Here is a 27,732-nt window from a genome sequence, read left to right as displayed (position 1 = left end):
CTGTTTACTTTTAGTGACCATTTCAACCAAAGAAAATGCAATCTAGCATTCCAGCAACTGAGGGTATTTGTTTGGCCTCCTGTTGGGACATGTTGACGAGGTGTCAACATGTCAGTTCCCTCCATCTCTTCCAGGTACCCCTGACTGCCACCCTCCAGGCACCTTCACGATTGCACAAGCACAGCCTCTTCTCATGACAGAGCATTCTGCACAGCCTCAACGTTGGTGAGGTTGATTTCACTCCTGGAGCCTGTGTTGGCTGCTCTCTGTGTTTTCATGAAGAGTGAGTAAGTGGGCTATGGCCATCTGTGCCAGTGATGCCGATAGCATTCTGGCTGTCATCAAGAAACAGAGGCAGGGTTCTCCTTGGAGGTCTATTTCTGTGTGTGTCCTTTGTCCCCCCCACAGGACCGAGCCTCCTAGTTGCACATGAATTTAGTACGTGTGCTACGGCTGCCAGCCTGACAAATTTCCAGCCTCTTTCTCTCTGAAATCTAGTATCTCCCATTTGTAGTGATGGTAACTGTCTGCTGTTCTTTGTTTAGTATTTCTGCTGGTTAAGATCTTCCAGTGCATAGTTTCTTTGTAACTGTTTTGGAATTAATTTTCCCTGCTTCAAGAAGCTGCTTGGAAGTCAGCAGTGCGTTATTTATTGTTGTACCTACTGTGCTGAATTGCTGGTCCTAATAAGAAAAGAAAACCACTAAGGAGTAGGCTATGATATTTCAACAGTGTTAAGGATAGATCTCTTCAAACCACTTGGAGGATTTTTTTGCTGAGCCCTTTGCTATTTGGACTTTTTTTTTTCCCTCTGCTAATTTAATTGCTCATATATAGGATAGGCTTGATGCACTGACAAATGAAAGACTTGCCAAAATGAATCATGTATGAATTATAGGCCATCATCAGCCATTAACTGGGTTGAATCAAATGGTAATCAAGTTGCAATTTACAGTATTACTATATTGCTGCTCACACATAACACGGTGCTCCTGCTTTTATGAAACTGAGCAATCCGCTAATAGAAATAATTTTGTTGTGTGAGTCAACTATACCTGTGCCTGTCTTAGACCAAGAGTGATTAGAAATCTCTCTTGTTTGCCAATGCTTTGCTTATGGTATTTTAATATATATATAAATATATAGATATATATCTATTTAGTTTTGGTACTTGAACACCAGCGTGTATATACAGCAGAAGCAGGCTTGTTCTCTGTATTCTGTTCTTACCTTACTGGTATGCACACGGGCACTGTGGTCTATGGGGACCCCAAGTTTTATGGAAGTATGATCCACTCCTTGTACAAAATCTTACCAAAATTAATCTCTAAAGTCCAATTTCTTTGAATTTCTTTGCATTTTGTTAATGAGTTTAAAGCTTATTTATAGTTAACTTCATGCTTTTCTTCCAAAGTTATTATTCATACCTCTTTACCATATCCTCTCTCCACACTGAAGAACAATTATTTTTTAGCATTTTCTGGCGCACAGAGTGGGGCTTTTTTTTGCTCAGTATTAGAAGGAAGTTTAAGGAGAACTGAAAATCTGTTCATTGGGATAGATCATAAATAGAAGATTTTATAGTCTCCGCTGTCTGGGCTACTTCACAGGCATCGTATTCTAACTAAAATGTCAAAATGAGCACAGAAATAAAATGCCCTCCAAGCTGAATAGAATGTGTTTTATTCACAGGACAAATTTATGCGGGGGCAGGATAGAAAATATGATGAGATGCATCAGTTTATTCCTTTTGTGAAAACAGATACCAAACCATAACACTATTGGAGAAGTGATTCTCAGTTAGCGGGTCAAGATCCATTTCTGAGTCATCGTGAATATCTGCCGAGGGTGGAAGCAAGTTGGCATGATTTAAATATTGAAATATAAGAAAAACCATTGAAGACTGACTGAAAACAGGAAAAAAAAAAATCCTAGTGCCCAGAATTTCTACAATAAAGGAGTTTGTTTGGCCAGATCAGCCTGGCCTAAAAAGTCCCTTTGTGGTACATAACTGAGTGAAGTGAGGTTGAAAGACAGGAAAAGATGAAATGAAATAAGAGCTGATGATGCAGCCTGGTTGGATTAACAGACTGAAGCACTCTGCGCTCCTTTTCCCCTTGCCCTGGCTGGGTGCATCAGCAGCCTGCCTCCTGCGAGAGGCTGGATGAGTTCCAGCGCCCTTTTTAACCAACAAGGGGCAGGTGGGTCACAAAACTGCCGACTTTGGAAACTGCTGTATGGCTGGGGCACCATAGGACATCCTCTGTATGATGTTTAGAATGGAAATTTACAAGTTATGTGGGTTCGGTAAACATTTTAAACTTCTCCTGGCAAACCAGGCAGTGTTTTGTTTCCAGTCCGTGCATTGGTAGGGTGCCCATTACCATAGATGAGCAAGCTCAAAGACTGCAGGCTTTCAGAAACACATGGGATGTGTCAAGCTGACCCACTTCTTGAAAGCCAGGCTAGGCCTTTGTGAAATGTCCTGTACTTGTTAGATGTTAGGATGTCAAGAATGTTTAAGTCTCCGCTGATGGGATAATTATTGTTATGGTGTTTATAGAGGTGGGAGGGCCCTCAGGGAAAGGAGGCCAAAAAGGAGAATCAGGAAGTGAGATGAGTAAGGCTCCAGGAATCGCACGCGGATGGAGTTTTGTCGTGCTTTTTTCTTTAGCTCACTTGGCTCTTCAGTAAAATAGATGTTTACATATCAGCAACTATTTTTTCCTCTCTTGCATCTCTCACACCTACAAATTCAAATGTTCCACGTGCTAATCTTAGTGGCAGAAGTAGATTTTAAATGGACTTTAGGAACATGAAACTGTCAGGTGAAAACACTGAGTTTTAATAATTTTTAGTTGCTGTAGCTGCTCCCAGTCCTACTACCAATCTGTAGTCTGCCTCTTTCAAATCTGCTCCAGGGAAACAGGGTAGCATGAAATCCTGAGTATCTGCTGAAATCTGAAATCCTGAAAATCTGCTTCCCTTATTATAGTACTATATTACTGTACAGGACTGATTACTATGTTATAATTTATGGAATATATTAAATATACCAGAAGCCTGTAGAATGTACAGACAGTTGCCTCCTTTTATTTTAAGAGCACAGACATGCATCTACAAAGCACGTCATCTGACAAAATGCAAAATATTTTTCTAACTTTGTTCACTTATAGTAACCTTGGAGAATACTTGCATGACAGAGGGATTAAAATATTTCAAACAAGGTCATGAATTTGCAGGTGACTGTTTTTAAGATTAACTTGCCATTATATATGCTGTCATGATTGCAATGTATTATGCTCAGAAGCTTGGAGGAAGAGTAACTTCCTGTTCTAGTATATATTATTATTATTACGATGATCAGCAATTATTGTTGTTTGCCAAGCCATGCCTATGCTAACCTCTGTCATCAACAATATTGTTTAATCAGCTTAAAAATGACTGAATCTTATCTACTAGACAACTTCTTTTAACTTACTTTTTGAACTTACCTGTGCGAGGATGCTATAGAGTAGGATATGAAAATCTTTACTATATAAAAGCCACAGTATTGCCACTGATTTGTTATAGCTGCATAGTACTGCCCGTCTTGGAAGTGTCTTAATACTAAAGTCAGTTTTCCTTTCTAGGAATCAAAACGCTGAGAAAGACCAAGAGGTTATCTGACCTCTTCACTCCACAGCTGGACCAGCTATACCATGAGCATTCCTGACAGGAACTTGCTTAAACGCTTCATAAAGCCTCCTGCGACTGATACGCTAACAGGTTTGTCTTGTGTTTTGACTAGTAACAATGTAAGGGAATGCTTGATCAGTTTGAAAGTACATAATTAATTTGGATAGTCTGAAAACTAAATGGAATACAAGCATTTCTGTTGCTTTTTAAACAATTTTCAGTGGTGCTTTTTGAAACATAAAATTTAAGTCTTGATCCAGATTTGCATTGCCACAGTAAGTGTTCAAAACTCATGAGTCAATGCCCACCCACAAATGAAATTGGCTTAAAAGCCCATTTTCTTAAAAATAAGACATTTAGAGAGGATGGGTAGGTGGTTGGTTATTTGCCATCTGTTTTCTGAGCTTTTAGGAGACCTTCCTTTCATATTTACAAGCTTTTGCCATAAAGAAAAATTAAGAAGTTGCTTAAAAAATATAAAAGTTGGGATTCTTACTGCAGTCCCTTGACTTTGGCGGCTGAAAAAAATATTGAAGGATTTGCAGTGAAATAATGAAAATCAGCAACACCTAATTTGACCTTACAGCATTCTTCTCCATGTTACAGCTTTGTAGAGGAACAAACAGTAATCTGTATATACGGATCCCCTCATATTTACTATATTCAGTATATTTTGAAAAAGGCTGGGGAAAAGTGTGGAGTTCAATCTCAAAAAGCTCTCCATTGTATATTACTAACTTCAGTTCACTTTTCTGTTTCTTAAGGTAATTAATGTATAATAATGCTTGTTAATAGGCAAATGCTGTCTGTACTCCCAGGCCCTAGCAAGTTAAGTCTCATGGTAGAGAGGAATTTATTTTTAAACATAAAGATTGCAGGAAACTAACAATTCTGTGTTGTCATGGATTTGTCACACTTGGCTAGTTCTTGGTAATTAAAGGAAGGTTTTGATAAACAAGTAGTTTGCTTAATTTTAATGGTCTGTGGTTAGGAGTTCTAGGATAAACTTGCTTGTTAGAGATTCCTTATTTCTTCTAGTGAATATATGATGTTGTTGACATGCCAAGCAACTTTGACTAAAACTCTGTGAATGCAAACACCTCATTTTATGTGGTGTCTTGCAGTTAGCTGCCAGACTGGTTGGGAGCGCACTTCTAGCAACTTGCAAGTTTACTGAAGTGCCATATTAAATTTATATGGCAGGCAGCATTTATCCCCAGCTCTGAACTAATCCTTACAAAAGTGCAGTCTATAGGAGGCCATATGTTGTAGAGAAGGTCATTGTCTCTAAAAATGGCATGAAGCTGTATTGGAGAACCAGCTCATTAGTGAGAGCAATACTAATCACATATGAAAATCCTATCCTTAGCTTACTTTAGATTTTTCTTGTTTGCTGCACCAACCAGCCTGGATTTTTAGATGAGGGTCCATGCTAAAAAAAGGTCATCTGAGACTCTGAAGAACCTGAAAATGCATTTCTAAAAATTGTTGCCAGACTGCAGAAAGGTACGGACTGGTGCATAGAGAGACGCATCTCCGTTCTGACTGTGGTAAGGTTCCTGGGCTGCACATGCCTCTTAGCCAGTGAGTGACACACTGTGAAAGCATACCAGCTGTCAAGCACTACAATTTCTCTCTGCAGAAGGCTTGCACTGGCTGTGGATGAGCTGGTGGTAAGCTTTACTGGTAACAAATCTAGTACACTCAGTAGGAGCGTTCTGTGTCAATACTAGAAGCAGGAATCTCTTCTCTGACCAGTGTGTTGGGTATCTCACCCAAGCTCTCACCTTGGTTCTGTCAGCAGTTAATGGAGAAAGACAGGTTACCTGGAGGACATCCTTCCCATTCTAGCACATTTGACAAAAACAGATGAACCGGTTCCTGCTTAATCAAGCATTCTGCGTTCTGGAAAAAAGTTGTATGTGATCATACAAACAAAGACTATCAGGATGCAAGTGCACTCAGAGGGAAAGAATTAAAGCTGCAAAGCTTAATCCAAATTAACGTGTTTCTTAATATTATAGGTGCTTGACTTTGAAACCTTTATAATGTTCTTACAATATTTGTACAGGCATGAGATATTTACTTTAAACTCACTGTATGGGAAATTTAAATCTATGCCATTTTGGATAGTATGATTTGTGGGGATTTTGTTTGCTTTTAATGATTTCTTTTAGTACATATTTGGCTTCTAGAGACAGCATATTGTTCAAAGCATGCTTTTGCTCTCCAAAGCCTCTGCCTGCAGCATGAATTCCTTTATATGATGGAATGCAGCAGAAGGGTTCCTGTGGGTCCCGTATAAGCTGTTAGGTGCCACCAAACAGCCTCCTGACACGCCTGGTCAGCACAAAGCCAAGCTGCGTGTGCAGCCCAACCTGGCACACAGGTGGCCCAGCAGGAACAGCAGCAGTGGGTATGGGCTGGCTCGCCTTCCCACTTCCCTGCCTGAGCTTTGTGTCTGAGCGAGGAGAACAGGAGGTAGCACTGGCAAAATGCTGAAGAGGTGGGACCAAAAGCTGCTGAAGATGCAGTGCAGCTGAAGTGGGATGTGACTCAGTGACATGTCATCCCTGGCTTATAGGAAGAGGTGAGACAAAGCTTGGGCAAGAGGAAATATGCTTGCAAAATTAAACACTTCATAGGAAAAATAGCCTCTTCACCTCAGTTACTGACATCTCAATTTTCACCGCTAATCCAGGAATTGCTGTACGTAGTGTGAGACATTAATGCTGGCCCTAATTCTGTTGCCCGCCCCTCATCTCTAGGGTAAGATTTGGCCTTCTGCAGACTTGCTACTTCTTTGCAGCATTTTCTCTCTACCCTCCAAACCTCAGTCTGTTTTCTGCATTGAACTTTCCTGCTCTGTATCCTTTCGTCTCTTTTTATGCAGAAGTAAAAGTTCCTTGTGGGCAGAGATGCTTATTTGTCTGTTATAATTTATCCACTGTATGGGAATCACGTAGTTATATAAAGCAGTAATACTATTAATAGCAGAGAAGGCAGCAACTTCTCTTTCAAACTTTTAATACAAGTTCTCTATCAATTTAAATGGAAGCATGATCCATAATTAAAGTGCCACAGACTTATGTACAGAAGGAATATTGAATCACAGTGAAAAATGCAGGAAAAGGAAGTAGTATAACCACGTCTAGCCACAGAGAATATAAACGCAGCCACACAAATCTTGTAAATGTTCCTTGGTCAGGTATGTGCTTACAGCTTGGTATTGGCTCAGGCAGGATTGATGCAAACTGAAAGACAAAACCAGCAAACATTACTGGGGCAACAGTGTAGGAAAAGTTTAGGACACCACCCCCCACCCCCCCCCCCCCCCCCCGCTGTAACAAGGAATTAATCAGTCTTTGTTAATGAATGGCTGGTAACAAATGCGTGTGAAAGCAGTAGTTAAAAATTGGCCAGCAAGAAGTGCCAAGTGATGGTTATCTGAGCTTATGTTTTCTGGCTCTAGCAACCAAGGGTTCTCTGCGCTTCTGAAGGAATGAATGCTAATGATGACATATCCAGCAACATCTTTTCAAGAGGTGGTACTGAAGATGGACATCAACGCTGCCTGAAAGACAATTCTTATTCTTTTCAGTATGGGTCCTAAAAGCAGAGGAAGGTAGGAAGAGGAGGAAGGGTTGTAAGCAACTAGAATTAGCCTGTATTTTATCAAAACCCTGTATAATTTCTAACCCTGTTCAAGAATGACCTTTTGCTTTAATTTTTAACTGAGAAGAAAGGACATACTGTACAGGTGTAATATCTGCCCTCCATTGCTTAGTGCAGAACTTAAAAAGCATGGCAGGAAGGGGCCAGGTATCTACTACTGTATCAAGTTTAAAGACATTGTCAAATTAACAAGGCCTGAACTGTTATTCTATTTATTTACTTATCATTAAGTGATATAACATTCTCTTCCACATCCTGAAGGTCATTACCACAGTATATTTATTTTGGCTTCTCAGTGATGTTGAACATCCAGTACTGTGCCTTTTACAAACACGTAACACAAAAAAAAAAAATCACTAATTCATGCTCCTTCAGTGCTGCCAAGAACGTATCAAAGTGTAACCAAGCTGCATATGGTTTGACTGTGGTAAAATGTTTGCACCCTGCCTACACTGCAGGTGTAGCTCTACTGGAAGAAATATCCCAACTAGGTGTCAAGGGTTGGATAAAATCCTCCCTGGGGAAAATTTGAGTGCCTGGTATAAAGAGCTGTCCTCAGCTGGCTCCAGTTTGATTCCTCTATCTCATATCCTGTGCCTAAAACCAGAGTTACATTCATTGTTGTGGTGCACAATTCCGATCCACTTACATGTTTTCCTCCCACAATTACGAAGCAGTAAGGAAAACAATTTGACCAACGGTGCTTTAGTTACAAAATCAACAGATGTATGAGAAAAATTCTTGAATTTAGCATTGCAAGATTATACCCTTAAAATAAACATTAAAATATTAGGCACTGCACAGTTTTGCCTTTGTTTACTGAGTCTCAGGTGGTGGACAAAGCATCGACTCTACTGCTGCAAAAACCTCTGACTACCAGCTCCCAAATAAAAGTCCTAGTCCTGGCCTTCCTATTGCACTTGGGCTGGTGGGATTTTGAATTCCCTTGGATTCTCACTAGTAAGTCAAGCTTCACATTGGTGCGTAGCACATCAGGTATCAATGCCAGGGCCCCACATCTGGACAGGAACGGAGATGTTCGCTACCAAGGGGCATGCAATGTTTGAACTATGCAGCGTGTAACTGAGGAAATAAGCATGAGGTAATAAAGAAAAGGCAAGCCAGTAGTAATCTGACTAATCCCCCCTTGCAGGGGGATTTTTTTGATAGATAGTTGAACTCCAATTGTGAATTTCAGAGATAAGATACTGTAGTAGTCTTGTACAGTAATCAGTATATCATTATTATATATGTTACGCAGTTGAAAGAACCTTTCCCATAGTTGATGCTATTTAAGAAAATATATTTAGTACTAATTTGAATTTACTTTTTTTAAGAGAAGATCATGCAGAAGGGTGAAACAGGAAACATCTTTTAAAGTGAACTCATGCATCTCTAGCACAATTACTTGGCCGTTGCACTTGCGCCTCTTTAGAGACTCCTCTATCTGATGACATGAAAGTCGCTGCAAGATAGATTTAATCTGGCTGTTGGGTATTTTTTGAAGAGGCAGAGACTACAGGAAACTTTCCTAACTTGACAGATCTTCTGTGTGGAGTTCAGTGAACTTGCAGGCAGGACCGAAAAGCAAGTGTCACAGCGAGGCTTTCCTCCCAAATTCAGGCAGTTCTTCCCTATCAAGTCCTGGGGCTGCTGCAGTTCAAGCAGCACCCCTGCCTGGCTGGAGCAAGGGTGCACATAGTCACAGGCATAAGAAATGTTGCATTTGTTCCCTCAAAGGCCACCTTAAGAAAACAAAAATCAGAACCAATGAACAAAGTCTGCACTGATTGTACATGTTCCAAATAGGTCACAAACATCTAGTTTAAAAGCTTGTCTCTGTTACTGTTGTGCCTCTTTTAAACAGGCTGAGGGAAAGAAACAGTGATTGTCTGTCTTCACCAGTTCTGTTGGAGGTTAATAAGCACTTTAACAGGTGCCAGTCTTTGGGTTTTCATCTGTAAAAAAATGAGGAAAATTCAATATGTAAGTTTACTATATCAGTGAAATTGTTGCTGTAAACAGGGACTATGAACTATATAGCACTTCATCTGCAGATCTCCATGTGCTTTCAAAAAGGAAGGGTTGTTACTGCACTCTTTCTGCTGGGAAAACAGGGGTGAAGAGGTGCAGTGACTTGGCCAGAAGTCACCCAGCTGGCCAGTGTCAAAACTGTGGATAAATCCCAGGACTAATTCTTTATATCAGAAGCTGCCTCAAAATAAATAATACAGAGAATTGTGCAATGGAGCATACTCTTGGGAACAGTGGCAGAACATGAGATGAAAATAGATATAACAAACTGAAATACTGGGAAGTAATTAGATTTAAGCCAAGAAAATAACCATAGAAGTATACGTGAGATTAAACAACATGTAGTAAAGAAACTTTGCTTTGGCAAGGCAAAATTTTTATTATTAAAACATGCTATATTTTCTAGATGATGTTATTTTCTAGATTATGTCTCTAGGTCATGTCTGTCTGGTTTTTTTGGGTTTTGGTGTTTTTTAAATGATTGAAGGTAGCAACCACGACTACAGCCCTGAAAAGATAATTTCCTGAAACACAGCTTCTGGAAGTAGAATAGATACACATTTGTAGACCCTGAACGTAACTGATGATTTTGACCTGTATGTGCTAGCTAATGAGTTCCGAATCTTGTTTTGTCAAGTGATTCCATGCTCTCACCAACAGAGCGTTCAGGTGGAACTTAACCACTGCGCCAAGCATTATGGTGTACAGCTGTCTTGATCTACAGGTGTCTTGGGGCATCTGCTATCCAACTGGACATCCCTCAGCCCCTGTGTTTGGGCACTACCATGAATACATGCTCTTGGCTCTGCCTAGGCTGCATGGCTGACCACATGGTCCCAGGACCAATGGCTGATGGACAGATTTCCCGCAAGCTTATTTTGCAGCTCTGGTATTTTGAGTACTCTGAACTTCATTCATCCCTTCAGAAAATCAGTGGAAGCAGACAGTCCCGAAGGAGTCAGCTTCTTCTACTGCCCAGGGCTGAAGGAACGCATGGATGGAGATAAAGTAATTAACATCTACTTTCATTTGTCAGTGTAATTTTTTCCTCACTACTTGTCACCATTCTTTTCCATAAGATTCTCTTGCAAACTGCTCCGAGTTTAGGCTACTACACACAACTGAAATCAGACAGGTTCTGATACTCATCCTGTTTCTTCTGGTTTTCTTTCAAACAGCCTGCAAGACTTTCTACTTGTCTCTTCAGGCCAATCATACCTTTAAAATAACCTCATCAGGTGACTGAAATCCCTCAAGATGGAATATGTTGCTTAGCTACCTCCAAGCTGAAGGTCAGGCTTAAAAACTACTTTGCCCTGGGTTGCAGCCACCTACCTTTTGGGTTCTGTGTGAACAGATCATTATGGTTTAATAACACCTGGCCAGCCCTTTGCCAGGAGCCCTTGGAAACACAGCCCAGCAGGAGGTTGTACGCCAAGAGCAGAGTCACTCAGAGCAGAGCTTACATCACACGCACGCAGGTACGAAGATATGAATATTGACCATATTCATGGTGGATGGATTCATATTCATGATGGATTCCTCAAATCATTGCACGTGTTGTCCCAGGGCATGAGGCCACCTCCCTCACTGACCCTTCCGCACAGCAGCACTGTCATGAAGCGCAAGTCATTAAGTATCCCAGGGCTGTGCTCCCCTGCCCTGTGCTACAGCCAGAGGCACTGGGATGGCCCCGCAATGAGCCTGGGGGCTGTGAGGTTACCTGGGTAGAAGAGGGCCAGTTTCTGCCCTCTCCCCTCGCAGGAGTGCCAGGGATCCCACTCCAATGCGTGTGTTCCCTGGGATGCCAGATGAATTATGGATGAGTCAGCCAGAATTTTTCCATGCGCTTCCGCTGCTACACAATGCTCATCGCCAAGTGAGCTGTGGTTTTCAAACGCTGTCTGGGCCTAATGCTTTTAACATTTAAAAGAAAAAAAAAAAAAAAAATTGCTCTGGGTTTTCTGACAGAGTGCTCCATGGCAGGGCACAGGGAATCCCGACGCCTGTGCAGTGTCAGGCCCCTGCATCCATAATGTTTTGCTGAATAGCCAAGCATGTGTTAGAAATCATTTGGTCCTTTCTGCCCGCTTTGCTGCTCTGTCCCTCCCACTAGCTGAGTATATCGACAGAGTCAATTAGAAGAGACAGCAGCAATGCTGAAACTGATTTGAATTTCAACCAGGATCTGCTAGCAACTAGAGCTATGTACCGAGAGCTGAGGGCAGGCAGTTACCCAAGCACCTAGTGACTGTCCATATGCGCTAAAAGTCTTTATTTTTTTTAATTATTTTAGTTCTTAGCTAGATTCAGATTAATTTCTGTTTAGCAAATGTTGATTTCTTTTGCTCTTCTTTGAGCACATGAAATGCATGTGGTCTTAATTTGTGATAATCATGGAAAAGAAACAGTCCAGTTCTGGAAATATTTGCTATGAGACAAAGCACAAAATCCTTCTACAACAGCATTTGATGAATCCTCTCAGAAAGACTGTAGCTTTTGTAAATGCTTGTAGTGATGAAGCAGCACTGATGTCAAACTATATAGCATTGGAGACTAAGTATTAATTCAAACCTTATCATAAATTTCTATTATCTGCATTCAAGATGCATCTAGAACTCCCAATCAAGACAGGCTTCAGCTGTGCTAAACACTACATCCATAGAAATGACGGTTTGTGCTTTAAAGCACTTGGCGTCTAAATAGACAATGTGAAGTAAGCTGGTGTGAAGTCAAAGAAATGAAAGAAAGATCCCTACTAGCTCTTTACCTAGACACAATCAGTAGGCTACTTGGCTGCATTCATCAAAGACAACTGAACTCTATGTTTATCTTCAGACAGCCTGAAAACTCATTGATTTTAATGGGAGAGAAGCACAGGAGTATTTTTCCCTGAATGCATGTATGATCCCTGAATCCAGCCCTGAGGAGGAATTTGAAGATGAATGATGTATTGTTTTACAGGCTAACATGGCAGAGATGGCGCAGGAAGGAATACAGGACAATCATGCTTTTGGGAAGGCCATAACCAGCGTCTCCTGGAATTGCCCATAGCAGTGAAAGAGTCCTTGATTTGCACAATCCTCCCTTAAGAGCTATTCAAATGCAGATGTCCCAGTCAGCTCTTTTGAGTTCTCCAAGCTCAGGTAGTTGCATTTGGCCCTGGTTATGTGGCATATCATCTCAATTATTCATGCACACATTTCATGACACCTTTGCCATAGTAATTAAAAGGGCTGCTGTGGCAGTTAAGTGAGAATATGATCCAGGCACAATACTGTGATGAAGTTAATTGATCTTTAGCCTGAACTACTCTATCCACCTTATTTCTAGCTTTCACCTCCTGCCATAGGATGTGGCTATCTTTGTCCGTAGGATGACGGAGCCCCTTGCAGTTAAGGGCCTGCACAGCCTACTGTTCATCATCATGTTCCCTCTTAGTCTTCTTTTCAATAAACTAAAAAGACTGATCGTAAGTCTCTTACCATAAATCAGCTTTGCTTAGATATCATGTAACTCTTATTGCTCCTTTGTGAAGCCTAAATTGTCAACATCATTTTCTTCAAGCGTGGGCACCAGAACAAGAGACACTATTCCCTTAATGTTACTGTATTATCACCTCTTTACTCCTACGGAAGGTATTCTACATCCAGGGATCACATCAGCCTCCTTAGTCACCGCATTGTTCTGGCAGCTCCTGTGCTGCGGGTTGCCTGCATGACAAGGTTTGTCACTAATTCTTCGAATTCTGTGATTCATTCAAAGCTGTCTGCACTGCTGCAGTGAGCACAGACCCTCCTGCAGTGAAAAAGTAGAAGTCGCTTTTAAGTCACCTTTCATTTTTTGCCTCTTGACCACATCAGCAGAGCACCCGCTGAGGTGGCCACAGGCAGTGAGGTGTGCAGCAATTCCTCTGCAGACCGCTATTTAAACATTCCTGTTTTGCAATGGGGAAAAACCCCGCATTTAGTCACATACAATTAGTTACTGAACAAGTATCTCTATTGGCCTGAAATACCTCCACTCTGCCATGCTGCAAGGGCCCTGTAGCCCAAAGTTTCCTGTGGGACACAGTGATAGCATAACTTCCTTGAAGGGGAGGAGGCTCCTTTCTTTAGAGATATGAGTATCTCTCTAAGTAAACAGAGCTAAAAGGTGGTAATTTAAGAATAGTTGTCTATTTTCCTTTCAAAATGAACGTACAGCGCTACATTTAGAAACCCATGTAACAATGCAAGGTTTCTATATGCACATTTTTTTACCCAGAAGATTTCATTGTACTATTTAAAGTTTAGGCAAAAACAAATCAAAGGATTACAGAAATAGTTGTGTTGTGTTACAGGTATTAGAGCGCTATGATGTAAACCAACAGAATAGAATGCCCTTAGTTTGACAAATTAGTTTTTAATTACCAGATTTGAAAACAAAGTAGTTGTTCTCATTTCTTAAATAGTCTATCAGGTTTTCTAACTTAGATATGTGTTGGATCTAGGGAAAAGGACTATGTTCATACAGGATATAAATATATTGCAAAAGACTAGAGCATGCAATGCTGCCCTGCTTTTAACTTTTCTTGTCTGAGATTACAGAGCCAGGATCCACAAAATTAAAAAATAACAGTTAAAAGAACTTTTAGCCCTGGGAACAGGTTGCTGAAATTTGGATTTAGCTCTGTGCGAGCAGATAAAGCATGGAGGAAAGGAAAAAAGGAAGATGCACAGACACACAAAAATATATCAACGTAAGGTCACTGCAAGCGAGAGTAGAGTGTGCCAAAAGTTTTCCGAGGGAATTTTATTCAAAGGATTAAAAAAACCTCACTTCATTTACACCAATAAACCAGAACACAATATAAGGCATAGCTTACGAATTTACATTTTAATAATAGTGCTGGAAACTGAAACATATATCAGTCGTAATACAAAATAGTACCAGAGCTAATATAATCAGGAAAAAAGTAACATATGCTCTGGGTCAGTGTGTAGGTGCTTCATCATGCCTAACTGTGACAATCTGGAGACCATGCCTGTGTGTAATTTTTGGTGATTTTCGGTGATTGTTGAGTTACCGCATGTCTTGGTGAACGCAGAGCTGAACTGTCAGGCCCATGTCATACACCTTCCAGAGATAAGAGAGCAGAGAGTTACTAAAACTCAGCTGCTCCCATTCAAAATGGGAGCATCTTTGGAAAATCAGATAGCTGGGGGCTGAATCAGTCCCACCGTGTTTGCCTGGCATCCAGGAGTGAGGAACGAAAGAATCTTTCTCAGATGCAGAGCACGGACCAGCATTGAGCATGAATTTTTCAGTGCTGTGGGGTATGGCGTGATGATGCAGCCAAGCCTGTCTAAGAGCTCTTGGACACCAAATGGGAGTCCTGCCTCCCCCAGGCCATGCTCCTGTGGTGGGATGGGTGGCTCACCTAGCTAATCCAGCAAAAACACTGCTCACCTTCTTTGGTGGAGTTAGTTTTCTACCAGTTTAGGTCCCTCGAAATCCTTGCTGCGAGACAAGATGAGCACTCCAGTGCAACAGAAAGGGACGCTGCTGGGGTGCACAGCTAAGGAGGAGGTGGAGTGGGATCCCCCCTTTCGGCAGCGATTAATTATTGGATCAAGTGAGCTGAGCTGTCTAATCCCACCATGGGCCTGGCAGGCTGGGGGTGCACTCAGAAGCACAGAAAGCTTGAGTAGGGGAACAGAAAAGACAATCCTCCTCTCATAGCAGTCGGTTTAGCTGTGAGATCCAACTCACAACTGAAGAAGTTGTTTCCTATGGCTTGGAGGAGAGCAGCAGACTTCAAAGTCTCAGACCCCAGTCCAAAGAAAGCTCAGAAGACTTAGGCAAGGAAAAACATGTAGATACTGATTATTTTGCCCAGATCTGTATATTCCTTGAGCTGCTTCAGTAGGGCATGGTCAGTGCTAGCACACCAGTTCCTTCCACAACTGTATGTCCATGAAGAGATGCTCTATACTCAGTAACTCAGTGTTTCTTTATAGGAAGGGAGGGACAAAACCTGCGCTTGAGCTAATGGGGAGCACGTGGTAAAGGGAGCAGCAATTATGTTTTGGGAGATTATAGGAGCCAAGCTGTAAAAGGTCTTATTTCCAGAGAGGGGTAACAGAGGGTCTCTGTGCAGGGATAGAGCCAGCTCTGTGAGCTGCTCAGATTAAACACAGTGGGAGAACACACGGACCCAATACAGCAGGAGCTAACCATCACCACCTGGGAGCAGTACTGTGTGATAACTGCAGGGCCTAGCTCCACTTCCTTTTCATCATCATTTTTCCTTGGTGAAATATTCAGAGCCATTTTGGTCTAGCCTACATCTGTATTTCCTGACTAAAATGAAATATGACATGCACACACATCCTCCAAGTCCTCCCACCCAACAGTGCCTCATTTACTTTAAGGGGAAAAATGATTTGCAGTCACTGACCCTATTTTTCCCATTACAAAATCATTTATCAGTATGCTAGACTTTGCCTGCTGAGCTAACCCACATTAATAAAGCAAAATGCAAATGATGTTCTTGTCTCTGTTGACCCTGACTTTGAAAACTGTTTTTTCTTTCCCTGCTTCTGATCCTTGACAAAAGAGACACAGGCGTAAGCTTAGAAGTCAGCAGGTACCTCTGCCTGTCTGTCAGGTGACCTGGATCCCACTTTTCATTACACAGATTTTCAGTACAGTGGATATTGAGAATTAGTGATGCTGTAGGAAATGATAGATGATGCCAACTAGGCTAATTAGGCAGTTCCATATTCCTCTACCAAAATCTTTCCCTCCTTTCCCTTAACTCTTTCTCCTTATGGTTAATTCTCCCTTTCAATCTTGCTGGTTTGTCTGAAAAACAGCTTTGATGCTAAAGAATGCATGTACACCCATCAGGTTTCAGACAGTGGAAAGAAAAGTCTCTGAGAATGTCTTCCCTACCCATGCTGGCAAGCTCTTTCTCCTATGACTTCTCCTTTCTACAGTGCAAGACTGAACAGACCAATTCCTAAAGATATAAGACCCATACCACCTCTCTTTCAAAGCTCTTAACACTTCTCTCTCTCATTCCCTCTGTCCTTCAGAGCCTCCACTAAGTTTCCTCTAGCATGCACAGTTATTCTCAATATTCACAACATTTCCCCATTTCCTTGGCTCATCTCTCACCAAGACTAATACCACAACTGACGTACAGCAAGTACTTCCTAGCCTCTTTTCTACTCGGTCTTGCATTTCTCACATTCTGCTATCTATTCTCGCTGCACCACTGAAATTGCTCTCATGACTTCTGCTTCCTTAAATGATGTTGTCTTTATTTATATCTTCACTGATCCCTGTCTCTTACTTTTGTCATCTCTCTGCCAACTTTATCCTTCCTCTCAACACTTTCTCTCCTTGGCTTTCACAACTCCATCCTCACTTCTCCCTTTTGACAGCTGAGGCTTCCTTTTCCATTCCTATTCGCCGTGGAAATCTCAGCAGGCTTTCTCTCTTCTGCCTCTCCCTGTGGATCAGTCCCCAGTCACGTTGGCAGCATTCTGCATCAGTGACGTGTTGGCATGGTTTAACCCGGCAGGCAGCTAAAACAACCACACAGCCGTTCACTCACTCCTTCCCACCGTGGGATGGGGGAGAGAATCTAAAAGAAAAAGGTAAACTTGTGGATTGAGATAAAGACAGTTTAATAGGACAGAAAGGCAATAATAATAATGAAGAATATACAAAACAAGCGATGCATAGCACAGTTGCTCACCACCCGGAGCCAATGCTCAGCTAGTTCCTGAGCTGCATTGCCTCCTGGCCAACTCCCCCAGTTAAACACTGAGCATGACATCGTATGGTATGGAATATCCCTTTGGCCAGTTGGGGTCAGCTGTCCTGGCTGTGTCCCCTCCCAGATTCTTGGGCACCCCCCAGCCTTCTCCTTGGCAGGGCAGTATGAGAAGCTGAAAAGTACTTGACTGCTTGGCAACAACTAAACCATCAGTGTGTTATCAACATTATTCTCATCCTAAATCCAAAACACGGCACTATACCCACTGCTAGGAAGAATACTAACTCTATCCCTGCCAAAACCAGAACATGTGTGCATTTGTCTTGGTCTCTTCATCCATCCAGTCCTACATTTTAGCCATTATGTCTTCTTGGGGAATTGTCTTTGCCAATTCGACTTTCACATGGCTGCTGCTGAACTTCTGAGGAGCACCCTGAAGTGCTACTCCAATCCCTCTACTCTTTATAAGCATTGTCCTTCCTTTTGTCCTAACCCATTGCTTGGACTAATCAAAGCCAGTCCTACCCTAATGCAGCCGGACCACATTCAAGCTTTGCAACCTTTTCTCAGTCACAGTGCTCTTGTATGTTCCTTACTATATCCGTATGGGAGATATCCATAATTGCCCCTTCCTCCCAATGACAAACCAAAAAGTCAATACAATTTTTCTTGGCCATTTTCTCACCTGTTTAAATCCCTCCCCTGACTCTGCCTTTTGCCATCATTCAACTTCTAATTTTCTTACTCCTTCAGTCACACCCTTCTGATCACTTATACTTATCATGCCGTGCATTTCTTATTCTGTTTTATCAGTGATGCAAACATTAATCCTTGTGATATTTGTTCACACTCCTTGTTTCATACTTCTTTTCATTCTGCCTGAATAGCTATAATACACATAATGAAACTTGGGCAAGCTATCTTCCCCCTCCACCCTGTCCCTTTCAGGTAAACTTGAAAAAACTAGCTAGGAAACTGGAATTAACTCCTAATTTAGAGAGGAAAAAGAGAGAGAGGAAAAAAAGAGAGAGGGAAAAAAAGAGAGAGGAAAAAAAAGAGAGAGGAAAAAAAGAGAGAGGAAAAAAGCCCAACAGTGACTAAAGAACAATCTGATAAAACTGAAAAAATAAATTGTTTTGGTGATTGGGGTTTTTTTCACCCACTGAGAGATTAAAAAGTTCAATGAACACATAAACAGAAGTTTATGAAAGTCAAGCAATCACAAATATAGGAAAGAATAAATTAACTGCACTGAAACAAATATTAAAATATTTTTAAGGACAATATGTGGGATAGAAATTGTGGTTGGACCGCACTGAGAAAGGAAGAAAAGAGATGAGACAGACTTATCAGGCTAATAGCTTTTTTGCCCAGTCCAGCAGTTCCATAGTCTGTTTGAATTTCTGCCTAGCGCTTTCTAATTTAGGGCTTCATCCTTTGAACAGTACTGTTGTATGTAGCTCTGTTAAGTAATTTTGCAAATTTGGAGCCCTAGAGCCTGATACTCTGTAGATGTAGCTCTGCCACCTCTACTATAAGCCATATGAATGCTCGTATTTGTTGGGGATAACCAGTGCCATAAAAACTGTAGTGATGCTTTTGCCTAATACTCAAAGCAAGGTAAGGCTGAATACAAGTTTGGATACACTTGAAGATGAGTTTTCTCTCCTTCAATTTTTTTAAATCAGTATCACCTCTGAATTCTGAGCAGAGCAAGTGAGCTGTAAAATGTATCAATATAGAACATATCTGTGATCAAACACAGCCCTGGGCACTGCTTTGTGCTAGTGGAGCACATCCTCTGAATGATGGACATGACAGGAGAGAATAAAACAAATGCACGCAAGGAAAGGGGCACAGCAGAGAAGGCTTGAGCCACAGAAACATAATTACGTAGTTACTCAGTTTAGTCACGCATGGCGCTGGATAGGTTGCTTTATGAGTAAATATGCTTACCTGTCAAATGACTAATCAGCCCCTTATAAACAAGAGCTTCTCTCATGTATGGAGAATAGCAGGGCACCTGAAACAAAAGTTATGCGTGTGAAGGTTTATCTAAAACTGGCCAGCTAAATTTCTCTTACCAAGGGGATTTTTCTCATCCTGTTTTTACATGGAGAACTATGTATTGCTGCAACTACATCAATATAATTAAACCACCATGAATTCCTATTAGGGAGGCTGATAAACTGTATAAATGGAACTTACACCAGCCTATTCCCATTGTATATCACTGTAACAGGACATATAATATACACATTTTTATAGATATTAAATACTCCGCTTCGTGCTTGAAGATAAAACAGGGAAATCAAACCGCCTCAGCAGGGGCTGATAGCATTGCAATGTTCGCAGGGAGAAGCAAGCCGCGCTCCCTGGAAGAGGGGGCTCCTGGCAGCGCAGGGAGGTTCCCCTGTACTGGGGGGCTCCAGGTGACCACAGCTGTGGGGAGGGAAGCCCCAGCCCAGAGAAACTGGGGTAGGGGATGGGGAGTGCCCTGCTGTCAGCCACTTGCCATGCTGGACCCAGGAGGGAAAAGTGATCTCACCAGACATCAGTGGAGAAGCTAAAAAGCCTGGGGTGTGTGCACAGCACTGCCTGGATGTTAGGGAGGTCTGGAGAGGCTTTGGCTGGAGAACAGTAGGTGGTGGCATAGAGGGGGCTGAAAGGAAATGTTCCCTGTAACTCTCCCAGATAGCTATTGGGGGGGTGTGTCAGGGAATCAAGGCACTCCCTGGCAGCTGTACAACTATTTTGGTCATTAAAAATAAATCCTTGCCTCCCCCTCCCCATGACATAGGCCAAGACAAAGTGACTCAGTCTCTCTCTACAGGAGTAGATCTCAAAGCAAAACATAATCTCATTAGCACAATAACCGAGGTTACTCATCCACAGTTTCTGCAGGCTCCTTCCAGATCTCTCTCTATTTAGTCCCAGAATGCTTTACTCTAAATTACAACTGCTGCCACAGCTATTCAAGAGACTTCATCTCCCCAGAGTTTGCATTCCTGGATTAAAAATTGCTGCAAGCCAGGCTTTCTACCCTTGTGAGCAAGGGGAAAGGTTTCTGCTCATGCCATTCAAAAACCACTTTCTGATTTCCTACTGGGCACGTGCCATGACAGAAAGACATTGTTACTTGAACCACACAGGGAAGGGCTGGGAAGACTCTGAAGCACTGGGCTACGCTCAGTCACATGTATTAATTGCTTAAATGAACATATACCAAAAGCAAGTGATTTCGAGCAGTTAAATCTGAACTCTGGACAAGGCCTCTGAAGCCCTCTCTATTTTTTCCACCTTGATACTTTCTAATGACAAGTCTAGCACAACTGTGAGCATTGGCAAGTTTAAAAAAAAAAAAAAAGTAAAGAGAAAAGATTACTTATAAACAATGAGGCAGGAGACAGTGTAAACCAGTTTGACTAGGTGCGACTGAGCAAACATCGACAGACTATAGCAAGTTACTGCAAAAATTGTAGAGACAAATCCCATCCTCTTCACCACTGCACTGGGCGAAGTGTTGCTTTTAGCAGGATCCCCTCAATTCAGCCTAGAACTCACACAGCCACATTACTGGCATACAGGCCTTGCCAGTGGGTGTATTTTAGCCTTTTAATGACACATTTCAGGTGTTCGTTTTGAAAGTAGATCTGAGCTGCTAGATTCTAAGTGTACCAATGCATTAGGTTTGACCCAGCGTAAAATTTCTTAGCAGTTAAGCTGATGACTGGAGCTAATTCATTAGCCACTGTACATGTGCAACACAAGTTTTATTTTAGCCTCAGAACACATAAATGCAAGGTGAATAAAATCAGAAAGTCTTAAAATTAGGCTCCTCTGTTCCTCCAGACACACCCAACTAAATTAAACCAACAATGTACCAGGAACAAAAGACTATTTTTCATCCCCTTTTTTTGTCCAAGCTACCTTGGAGTACTAATCTGTATCGTGTACAAAGAGCCTGTAAAAACTTCCTTCTAAAATTATAACAACAGAAGAAATTAGGTCAGCTACTACAGAGTAGGTTGGATATAATCAAGTTATAGCACCCCTGGGACACAAAAGGTAGCGCTTTTTGCATTTGCATTTTGTCAACTTATACAGCTTATTGCTGTGGGAGGAATTCAAGGCAAATAACACTAAGACAGGATTTGCCAAAACGTTGGAAAACTGTTTGATCATTAATCGCATTTGCTAAGACTGTGATTAGGGTAATTGCTCTGTATTTCTTTTCACAAACTTGTTGTCCATGGGGGGATCAGGAAGGACCATCCCCTACCCCCACAAAGTGCAGTGCGGCTTAGTTTACTCTTTGTGCCTTTTTTTTTCCCCCCTGAAGCATCAAATTCTTGCCCCTCAAAAGGCACAATCTTAATGGCTGGATACTGAGTAGCCCAGTGGCAGGATCTAAAAGTAATATCTGTTTCATTGTAATTGTATCTCATTTTCTTTCTAGGTGACTAGTTATTCTTTGGAGTGAATTTTCAAAGTGGTTAGCAGTGGGAACATTCAGCTGGAGTTTGGATGGACTTCCATAAAAGCTGAGCTTCTGAAATGCTACCCAGTATTTGAAAACACTTCTTTTCTTCAGTGTGGCTAGTGGCAACAATAGCACGCGAGGTCTCATGTTGTGTCAGTGGCTACGTCATGTATTAATGCTGCTCCCCCAGTTTCGGTCTAGCTTACTTTTTTTTTATTACACAACTGCATAAAAAGGTTCTTGCCTGCATCTGAGGCAATGTTTGAAAACTCTGTTTAATTACTAGCACATGCATTTCTGTGACACACATCCCTGTGGAATCTGGGCATTGCTGCTTTAATTTAGAAGCACTGATATCGTTATAATGAGCATAATACAGACCTTAGACTACATGAGACAGAAAGAAGAGCAGAGCTCCTATTCTCTCTCCCTGCAGATTAAAAACTCCCTCGGATACTACAACATTCTTTTGAACAGCGGCTGTCAAAGTTTTTTGTGGGGTTTTTTTCCCCCCATGCTTATTATTTCAACAAGTACATATAAAGTGTGCTCAGTTTACAAGAAAACAAAAAAAATCCTGTTCTTCCTGTCAGTGCTACAGGCTCATCCTATGCTTCAGAAATCCATTGGATTCTTTCCCTCTCAGATCATCGGCTACAAGGGTTCTGTAGGATAAATTTATGCCTTGTTTACATTGCACAACAATACTGTCTTCAGGTTCTGCTCACAGTGTGTGTGCACAACATGGAATTGCATCCAGCTCATTTACTCTCTCTCTCTCTGTTACGTTGTTTCTGAAGAGCCAAGAGGATTAAAGAAAAACCAGCAAACATTTGATGTTGTTATTAAACCCAGTTCATCTGACTTTAAGTAAACAAAGTAATAAATCTATTAAGAAATAAGATGCAACTTTTACAGTTACTCTCCAGGAGAGACCCGTGCCTTAAGGAAGAAAGAAAAATTGAGGAGTTTTATGCTGGAGGCATTCCCGAGAAAGGTAAGGAGGTATGCAAATAGAAATCTAATCTGGTTCTGACGTGTGTGCTCGGGCAGAAAGCTATTGTTAGACAAACATGTTGTTCCTGAGCAGCAGAACTAACGAAGCCTGATTTCCTACAGATTTGTGTCCTTTGTCCCACATCTCTTTCTCCTTCACCACAAAAATCCCAGCCCTCCTCATGCCTCTGATGACACTGTCACTACCAAGAGGTGACAAACTCTGGGACTAGTCTAGAGCTATAAAAAATACTCAATGTCAGCACGTGTGTGCTGACTGGCAAGCAGCATATAATGGCCAAGATCCTTTTGCCTTTTCTTCAGTTAAGGCAGTAACCTGAGATTCTGTCCCTTATCCTGCTGCCAGATTTCATGAAATGTTTAAAAGAAAAATTATGTCTAACATTATCACTCTTTCAACTCAGTCAAAATCTGATTTATCAGAGGGTTACAAAAATTATTAGGTACAGGACAAACACTGATTGCGTAAGCTTTGTTTCCACAGGAAACTAGATTCAGAAGTTCAGCTACTTTTCATTTCTTAAAAAACCAACAAGGCTAATTAGGAAGTTTTCCCGTAGTCATTTTCAGCTGCAATAGTTTGGGTAAGAAATGGTGACTGACCCGCTATCTCGCACTACAAGTTAATGTCTGATTTATTTTTTTAATAAAGAAATGTGCAAAAGCTTCTATTGCTACTGCTAACACTGAGACCTTTTATATGGCTAAATATTTCCAGTCTACTGCACAATCATTATTGCCCCTTTCCAAAGGAAAACACGCTGCCTCCTCTGTGGCCTGCTCTCTGTGCACCTCTCCATTCCCAGCTTTAGGAGGGCTCCGTTGGACCGCATCCTGCCAAGACTTCAGACTGCATTGAGCAATAAACATTGTCTGCTCCAAGCGCTCCCTCTGGCATATTTGCTTGAATCATGACCTTATGTTTTGGTTTTGCTGTTTATTCCAGTTTCTTCAATACACACTCCCACTGCTGCTTTACCAAGCTGCCAATTAAGAACCTTCCTTTCAAGGGCCTTATCTATTTCTCCCCAGGAAACCTAAACAAAGAAATAAATAACTGAGGACTGAAAGCTTACACCTCCCAAATCACTTAATTTCCTCTCCCCATCACACCTTAACATCTCAGTTATAGCAACTCTTCTGTTGGCTGAGGAGGGCAGGATAACAGCGCTTTAGGAACAGCAGATGTGTGACATTTCACCAAGGCAAAACATGGCATTGCCAGCAGCGCAGGGGTGGAGAACAAAGCATGGGAATACAGAGGCTTGCAGCACAGCGTTGTGACATCTGAGAACTGGATGATGACCAGCAGTTGGAGTTGGTGAACAGAGGTTACATCTGCCATCAAGATCCCGAGAAAGGGGATCGTTTTATCTGTTTTCCCCTTAAAATGGCTGGAACTTTCTATCAGTCTCAGTTGGGCTGAGGCCAGCTGTTGAAATGTCGCTCTAGATCTCCAGCAAGAAGTCTTGCAGGACCAGGACAGTGAGGAGCAGCAGAGGCACCCCAGGAGGTGCTCAGACTGAAGGGGAGTAAGGCACTGAGGCTGTGGTGAAGTGAGAAGGCTTTTGCAGTGTGGGGCTGAGTAGGGAAGGGAAGGTACAGATCACAGGGGGAGGTCGAGAAGACTAAAACAACCAAATTGTTTATGGGCCTAGGATTTTGGCAGATGTGTCCTTCCTTGCCCTCCCTGCATGTGTGCACACACACACATATATGCATATACTTACCCTTTTTCATCTTCGGACTTCTGGGAGCAGGATAGAAGATCCGTCAAGGTATAGTGAGGTAGAGAGTGCCCAGACTAAAGACTTTTCCTGGGATTGTTCATCTGACAAGGACCTAACAGAAAGGAAAGATAATTGAAGTGCAGATTATCTTTAGCTATAATTAGATGTTCACATATATTAAAAATATCTTTAAAGAAGTTTGAAAGATGATTTCAAGATGAAAATAAGGCTTAGTGCACTTCAGAATCTAGATGTTTCCCCTTTAAAACTGATGCTATATTGAGGGGAGTCTTAGTGCTGTCTTGAGTTTTACCGTAAATTATCTCAGATGCATTGGCAGAAGATTAGAAGACAAAAAAAAAACCCCTTTAAAAATCGCATTTTTCATACTCATTGAACACTAGGGCATGACATGTGTTTTTTGATCTACTGAAATTACTGTAAAAAGATGCTGACATAGTCCTGACAGTTGAACCAATGGATATAATGTTTTAGTTACAACGCTGTAAAAGTTTCCAGCTAGCCAAAAAAATAAAAAACATTTTCCTCCAGTGTTGATATAAACCTACAACAGAGGTAAGTTCTCTATGGAGCCCTGTCTTGCTAACATAAGCACCACACACATATAATATGATCATGTTGGTTTGTGCTAGTCTTCCAACCAGATTTCTTCTTGCTGTTTCTACTGGACCACTATTCCAAATCCTAAATTCTCTGGTAGTCAGGAACATCTTTATAATTTCCATCCTAAATGTACTTAGGGCAAGTCTGTGTCCTTCACTTTAAATAATTCTTCCTTTTTCTTGTGTTTGCTACTAACACAGTACCCTTGAGATCATGCCCAGAGTCAGCTTAGCTTCAGTGTTCATTTGTTAGGCTAAATAAATCATGTTTCTGAACATCCTAGTAGACCTTCTCCAGAACACTTACAGTTTGAATTGGTCTTTCTTGAACACCAGCGAACAGAACTATTTTTGTCCTACCCTCACGTTACTTCTTAATAGCATCGTCTTTGTATATTCTTCAAGTTAGATTATATGGAACCTGAAGTCAAGATCTGTTAGATCTATTGCGTTTCTTTTGCCTAAAAAGTCTATTATACAGTTATTACTAAAAAAAGCTGCTGAATTAGTCTGGCAGAATCTACCCTTCGTAAAACTATACTTCTTTTCATGCAATTTTCCTTTTACATCTCCAAGTATTCTTTGCTTTAGATTAGTTGAAAAGCCCTCCATACTACTGGAGGTAGCAATCCATGGCAAATTAAATTTGGATGCACTAGGGAAAGAGCTCAGAGAATCATAATTGTCATATAGATCAAATGTGGCTTCTTAAATCTGACTAGTTGATTGACACTGATCACATACCAAAAAGAATGAAATCAAGATTCTGGCAACAGCCTATGTCAGGGCACTGCATCAGTGCAAGAAATAAAGCCTGTGTAATACCTAGCTGTGCTTAGCCATGCTTATCAATCTTCGTCACAAATGCTAGTTACATATTTGATAGCCGGTTTCATCGATCTGAACTCTATGATAGCAGAGACCACCAAAAAAAACCCCACCAAAAATCCAACAACAAAAAACCAAAAGCAGCAAAGCAACCCGCATACAGGTCTCTCGGGACAAGGTTTAACTAGAGTGAATCTATTATGCTGGCTGGCTAGGGACTCATTACTGAATTCACCCTTCTTTGTCTTTGGAAAGGCTAGAATCCATTCTGGGAGAAAAGCCCTTCAGCCCTCGGGATCCCGGCAAAAGATTAGAGCGTCTTTTTATCATTCAACAGTCCTATTTCATCCCCACTGCAGAAAAGATTATGCCAAGGCCCATTGTTTCCTATCCTCAGCCGGGCTGGGATCTCAGTTCTGAGAGGGCAGAATTTTTAAGTGCTTGCAGCCCTGGTAGGAAGTGCTATGAAAAATAGGCAGGAATTGCCTCTCTGCTCTTAAAAGCTGGATTTCCCTGTTTAATTATTTCAGTAGGAGCTGGAATTTGGAGGACTTGTCTGAGTGCGGGACAACAAGGCACAGAGTCTGGCACTCCCCCCTCCCCTACGTAGAGGGGAAAGCAAGGCAGCTCCTTTCTCCAGCAGCGCAGATCTCTTTCCCAGTGACGGAATCGCTGTACTCCGCGTGTGATGATTTGACGCTGATATAATGCTTCCATATAATCTCTGAACATGGGAACTTCAGCACAGACCTGTTAAACTATCCTTGCCTACATAGCTGCTGTCCAAAATTGCCTTGTAACTTAGCAACTGACTTGCTACCTGCTCTCACTCATAGGCCTTCTTTTACATTACCATTTCTTGAGTTGCTCCCTTTCATTATGCATATGTATTTCAACTATTTTCCCTCTCATTTGCAGTGCTTCAAGAAGCAAGTCACTTTTACTGGTTTTGCCCTCGTTTGGCTATCTCTCTACAGTAATTCTGCCTCAGGAACATCAGCCTGACTGCTCAGCTTGACTTGGACTTACCACCACATCACCTAGCCCACCAGTTATTTCAGTAAGGGTAATTAGCAAGGAACCATCATCCTTTGGTAGTTTGCAAACGGGACTCAAATGCCGTACATTAGAGCAACATAGATGAGAGACCTAAAACCAACCAAACCCCACTACATACATTTAAGTTATGATTTTCACACCAAGCCTAATGCAGCTTATATAATACTTCACATATTTGCAATAAAGCGTTTCATTCCAGGACAACAGAAAAGCGCACGAAGTAAACCTCCATTTTCTGGATCAGCACGCTGCTACCACCAGTTAAAGGAACAGGCAGCTACACATGCTGCAAAGGCAGTTGTTAAACAGCCATCTGTCTCTCTCGCTGGGTTTTGTCCAAGAGCAAAGAGGAACTGCATGCCTTAACCTTCATTTATGGACTGAAGTAACTGGCTTTGCTTATGTTTTCTTTCACTGTTGCTACAGTCTTATCTATTTGGTATCTTAGATATTTATACAGTACACAGACTTCTAGCACCTTGCAATTTTTTCCCCTCCCTTATGTTTGTATCTGTTTATACATGATCCTGTGGCTTCTTTTATTCAGAGACAGTTGAGTACTTCAGGGTCTTGTGGTTTTGCTGCATGTGGTTATGTACTAACAGTGTACAGAAATATTTAAATTGCTACTTGAAATACAATTTGTACAAAAACTTAAACAACCATCAATCAGAAGACTGATCGTGAAACCTTCATGTAAATAAGCCTTTAACTTCAGTGAACAAGTAAAGGCTTGCAAGAGAGCCTTTGGTCATATTTTAATGCATTAAACACTGTTTCATTAAGAAAGACATTAAATCCTTCATTAAGGACAAACTGAATACCAACCCTTCT

The 27,732-nt window shown here is 41.5% G+C and overlaps 2 long non-coding RNA genes across 2 annotated transcripts; one reads left to right on the top strand and one right to left on the bottom strand.

Moving 5' to 3' along the window:
* Positions 1 to 142: 142 nt before the first annotated feature.
* Positions 143 to 8,473, top strand: LOC142600465 (uncharacterized). The gene is made up of 4 exons (XR_012833958.1): positions 143 to 287; positions 3,633 to 3,768; positions 5,914 to 6,268; positions 7,151 to 8,473. It is a non-coding gene; the product is annotated as an uncharacterized LOC142600465 (long non-coding RNA).
* Positions 8,474 to 10,926: 2,453 nt separating this feature from the next.
* Positions 10,927 to 19,809, bottom strand: LOC142600464 (uncharacterized). The gene is made up of 3 exons (XR_012833957.1): positions 19,707 to 19,809; positions 19,115 to 19,181; positions 10,927 to 13,185 (listed from the first exon to the last, which is right to left on the bottom strand). It is a non-coding gene; the product is annotated as an uncharacterized LOC142600464 (long non-coding RNA).
* Positions 19,810 to 27,732: the final 7,923 nt, after the last annotated feature.

The sequence above is a fragment of the Balearica regulorum genome, chromosome 2 (assembly GCF_011004875.1).
Source record: "Balearica regulorum gibbericeps isolate bBalReg1 chromosome 2, bBalReg1.pri, whole genome shotgun sequence".
NCBI lineage: Eukaryota > Metazoa > Chordata > Aves > Gruiformes > Gruidae > Balearica > Balearica regulorum.
Note: the sequence above shows the minus strand (reverse complement) of the source record. Positions and strands in the feature narration are given on the sequence as shown.